This window comes from Chrysochloris asiatica, unplaced genomic scaffold, assembly GCF_000296735.1.
Source record: "Chrysochloris asiatica unplaced genomic scaffold, ChrAsi1.0 scaffold00224, whole genome shotgun sequence".
Classification (NCBI taxonomy): domain Eukaryota; kingdom Metazoa; phylum Chordata; class Mammalia; order Afrosoricida; family Chrysochloridae; genus Chrysochloris; species Chrysochloris asiatica.
The window spans coordinates 3925004-3930442 of NW_006408742.1; the positions used below are offsets into that span (position 1 = coordinate 3925004).

Here is a 5439-nt window from a genome sequence, read left to right on the forward strand (position 1 = left end):
CTTAAAGATTTATAGCTTCAGAAACCCTATGCAGGGTCGCTATGAGTCAGAACCGCCTCGACAGCACTTAATAACAAGCAATGGCAACTATATTACTGCCTCTACTATAGTATAGGTTTGAACATTTCCCCAGTAAACTATTTTTAAGACAAGATATCTCACTAGACAATGATAGTTTTTAAATTCTCTGGCATAGACTGTTCTATAACTTAGCACTGATTTCCAACAAATGTGGCAAATCTGCGTAGATCAAGTAGACCACAATCGTAGTGTCTATTTATGATGTACAAGGACTGACACATCACAAGAGTAAGTCTCTTATCACAGGCCTGTGAATACCAGTTTTGTTTCCTTTCTAGAGAGAAGGTACCAAGTTATTCATGTTTCTTCCTCCATGTGTACCCAGGTAGAACTGTGCAGAGAAGAAATGTGAACATGGTAGACACTGCTCTGTGCACAAAGGAAAAAGACTTTCTTGTTTCAGAACTCTGTAAGAGCTTCTGTCTTCCCTTCGTACAAGTAGCATCATGTTCTCCTTCACCTTGCACCTAGTAGGAATGACCCTAAAATGAAACAGGTATCCTGACATCTGCAGTAAGGTTGTCAAGGTCAGAACTGGCAAAGGAGGGAGGAGAATGAGACCTGAGCTCAGCTTCATAGCTGGCACAGAGCCTGCTTCCAAAGAGTTGAGTTGGGGTTGGAGCCAGGATACGCCAGGCCCCTGCCCTATGTTGCAAGCTCTGCATCAGGACCTGACCAAGAATGGAAAGTATCCTTGTCAACAGTGGAAATGAACCAGTCTTTTGCAAGGTTAGCTGACCAAGAACATATTTTCTTTCAATTATAAAAAGTTGTTCTGTGTTTTTGTCCTCAAGGTGGCTATAGGGTGGGCAAGCAGACATACAAGCTTGTTGCATGAGTAGGTCAGACCTTGGTGTATCATGCGTCCTTGACAACAGGGGGTTTTGTTAAAAATACTTAGTAATGAAATCTCTTCAAATAGCTATAAAGGTTTAGCTGTGTATTATCGATTAAGTTACTGTAAAACCTAGGTTTATTTTTTTTTTAGGACTTTGTGGCTTCAATGGTGCTGCTCTGTGGGAGTCATGTAAATTATAATTATAAATAAGCATGCAAATATTAAAAAATGAAGGATCTGCTGTTGGGTTAAAATAAACAGTTTAGACTATGCACCTGAACAAGTAGAAACATCTTAAGGGGGTTGTTTGCCTGGGAGGCCTGAAGGCATGTGAAGATTACGATTGTGATTAAATTCCTTGAGGAAATGTTCTTTAAGAGATGTCTAAGAGTTAAGACCACAACACACGCACACACCAAAGCTGTAGATACTCAAAATTTAGTTCTTTATGATCATGCCGTTCCTATGACACTTTAACTATTTTCCTCATAGACTTCATTCCCAAGGGATGACTAAAATCAATTTTTATCTGCTTTAGAAATCATTTTGCTCCAAAATAAAATTCATTTCAGTGTGGATAGAAAAACAAGCTTCCTCTTACTTCTTCCTGTAGTGCTTTATGTGGCAGTTTTAAAGGGCCAGCAGGATAGTCAAGGGTTTCTTCTCCCAGGAGAGACTATTTCATGCTGGGAAGCAGGCAGTGTGGGATGGCGAAACGAGTTTGCTGTCAACTAGATTTGGATGCCAGCTCAGCTATGATGACCATGAAGAATTTATCCAACTGCTACTTACTTTGATTTCCACATCTGTAAAATGGGAACAGTAATGCTTACTTGAAAGTGTCATCAAGAGGACTGAATGAAACACCATAGAGGGAGCATTCAACATACTGCCTAGTAAACACTCCTTCTGTAACTTGACAACCTGTAGCTTTCAAGCTGGTGTGGCTGTGGAAAGCTGCTTGTCTGTTTGTTTGAGTTTTGCTGGAAAGTCTGGCTGGCAGAAACTGAGTTCTTAAAGGCTCCTAAGGACTCGAGGGAGTCCTGGCATGGCACTGTGGGATAAACACTGGACTACGAATCAAAAGGTTGGCGGTTGAAACCCACCAGCAACTCCTTGGAAACCCTATACAGGGTCCCTACGAGTCAATCACCTTAATGGCACTTAACAGCAAGAAGAGAACCACCCAGTGGGAAAAAGCTATTCCTCTGTCCCTTCTTTTCTATACTGCTAACAAGCTCAATAGTGTTTGTACATTTTCTTGTTTCCATTCATAACGTTGGGTAATTTAACTAATGACTAAACAGCCAGAATCCCTTTATCTTTGTTGTTATTATTATGTGCCGTGGAGTCGGTTCCAACTCATAGACCCCATACAGGGTTTCCAAGGCTATAAATCTGTACGGGAGCAGAAAGCCTCATCTTTCTCCCGCAGAACAGCTGGTAGTTTCGAACTGCTGACCTTGTGGTTTGCAGCCCAATTCGTAACCACTACACTACCAGAGCTCCTTCCCTTTATCTTACCATCCTATAATTACACAAAGGAGCAATGGATCAGTTCAATGGTATTGCTTGTTGGATCTAATGCCCAGAGCCAAAGTATACAGTTGATTTTTAAATTTTTTTTTGGTGATGATCATTTTCCATCCCAGCCTGTGGTCAAATCTATTTTTTTCGTTACATAGCAACCCGTTTCCCATGATATCAGATGTCAACTGGTTTTCACTTTAACTTAGCCCAGGAAACTTCTCCAGGAGGATATTTGGGTTTGTATAATGCTGAAGAAGGCTCCAGTTGGTGTCACCAAATCACTTGTAAAATGTAGACTTCAGGCGTGCTAAATGCAAACGTGGATGTGAAAAGGGATATGTTTTCAGAACAGTGTGACCTGAGGGACTTTGTGTCTAACTTCCTAGAACCTAGAAAATGAACCTCTGCAGTATCCTCTCAGCTGCTAAAGTTCTCTCTTTTTAACCAGGTACGTACAAAACAGTTAGGAATAAAGAGAATATCCATCCATTGGCAGGAATGTTTTAGTAGAAATAAGTTAAAGCTTTTTCATTTTCAATCCAGGAGAGGGCAGAAAGGAGTTTTAGCTTGTTTCTCGGTGCCAGTGCTGATCATGGAGTCCTGGTGTGGCACTGTAGGATAAACACTGGGCCGGAATTATTGCTGCTTGTTGTTAAATACCATTAAGCGGTTGGTGAGTTTGAACCTACAACCTTGCAGTTCAAACGGACCTTGCATCCAGTGCATTATCCTTTATCACCACACCAGGACTCCAGAATGTTGTTATTGCTAAGTGCTTGATTCCGATCCATAGCAACCCTGTTTAGGGTTTTCGAGGAACTCTGGTGAGCTTGAATCACCAACCTTGAGGTTCAAACCAACTTTGCAGTCCAGTGCATTAACCCACAGCATCATACCAGGACTTCAGAATACTCCCTTATTAATCCACTATTAGATATACATACCCTATCACCCTTACCTTCCTTCCAAAAAAAAAAAAAAAAGTCACATACTGGGCATGACCTTGGTTGAGATGGCTTTTGTAGCCTGAGATAGTCCCTAAGGGTTTGGGCTGTCTGCTGACATCACTCCCAGAATGCTGTTTATTGATGGGAAATCTGAGTGTTGAATCAATGTGTCCGCACATGTAGTTTGAGAAACAACCCAAGGGATCAGGTCAACTGGCTTTTCTTTCTGGATGAGTTGTTGACTGTATAACCTTGAATGACTTAATGATTATTTTTTTGTCTTTTTTTTTTTTTTAGAGAGAGAGTGATAACTTCCTATATTCCTATCTGTTTGGGAGGTATGATACTTAAGATAAAGGAATTTTTTTAATGCTTTATATGTTCAGGGAAAAGTGATTTTAAAGAATGCAATGCTAAACCTCGATATATATGATAGTAAAATCGCATATACATGGCCTATTTAATTATTTGCATCATGACCTGGCCTATAAACAGTGAGCTGTGTTGATTAAAAGTTACTGTGATGACTGATAGAACAGGGTTGTGATAGTTCTTTGGGGTCTTTGGGAAAGAGTTTGTAAATAAATCACACACAGTGAAGCAGGTAGACTATGGTGCTCAAGTAACTATGTAATACCAAGACAGGAGGGAAGGAGGGTGCTAAGCTTTTATATTGTTTTTGGAATGGCCATTTAATTCCAGCCATTATTTCAAGCATTCTGTGTTACAATTGATAGGTAAACGATGATAGATAGATAGATAGATAGATAGATAGATAGATAGATAGATAGATAGATAGATAGATAGATAGATAGATATGCCATCTAGTCAGCTCTGACTTATGGGAATTTATATACAACAGACTGAGACGGTCCTGTGTCATCCTCATTACCACTGGCAGGCTCAAGTCCATCACTGTGCCAGTCCATCTCTTGGAGAGTCTTCTTCACCCTCTACTTCCCAACATGATGTCTCTGCCTTGAAATTGTGTTCAAAGCAAGCAATCAGTGTTCTGTTGGGATCCATAGCATTTTTCTTGGCTAACTTTCAGAAGTACATTGCTAGGTCTGTATTTTTAGGGTGTGTTAGTCTGGAAGCTCTGCTGAGACCTATCCACCGTGGGCAAATCTGCTTGTTTTTGAAATACTGGTGACATAGTTTCTAGCAATACATAAATCACACCATATGACAAACTGACAAACAGGTGGTTAGCTTCATGTTTAAACCATATTAAATCCACCTATTCATTAACTTTATCAGTCATGGTGGTGGTGGTGGTTATGTGCCGTGGAGGAGGTTCTGACTCATAGCGACGCTGTACAGCGTTTCCTAGGCTGTAAATCTTTACGGGAGCAGAAAGCCTCATCGTTCTCCCACAGACTAGCTGGTAGTTTCAAACTGCTGACCTTAAGGTTCGCAGCCCGATTTGTAACCACTACCAGAGCTACCAGAGCTCCTACATGCATATCCTGTCAGTTTGATATTTGAAATGTGGTTCCTATCTTCAAAACATTCACGATTTCACACGAAAAATCACACCTATTAATATTATCACCCATCTTTTTTTCTTTTTTTAAGTATATGATTTGGGAAGATATCAGACCCACAGTACAGGATATGAGTTTTTCAATTTCTAATTTTCTCTTCTAAGTTCCAGTGTTATCATTGGTGATAAATATTGTCAGTTGCTCTCTTAAGGAAAGGCTCATTTTGTTCTTTCTTTCTTTCTTTTTTTTCCAGAAAACGTCTGTCTGAATGGTCATAGTTTGTTTATCAGTTGTTCCAGCCATTCTGTAAATTAAAAATGGCGTTCTATGAGCAAAGCAACTGGTTCAACTCACGTCTCCAAAACAAAATCATACACGCGTTTTTCCAAAGACTGCTTTTGTCTTTTGGTATGCAGCAGCGGTGCTTTATAATTACTTCCATTTTGTCACACTGAATACTAGAAAGATGTTTATGCAAGGGCTGGAATTTAATAAAATGAGTCATGTTTCTGCCTCTCATCAATGACTTAATTGAAATTGGCTTTTTTTTTTTTTT

At 39.8% G+C, this 5439-nt stretch overlaps 1 protein-coding gene across 1 annotated transcript in view; it reads left to right on the forward strand.

Annotated features, from left to right (window-relative positions):
* The window catches only part of MB21D2 (Mab-21 domain containing 2), a 148611-nt gene that overhangs the window by 140757 nt on the left and 2415 nt on the right, over positions 1–5439 (forward strand). The window lies entirely within an intron of this gene.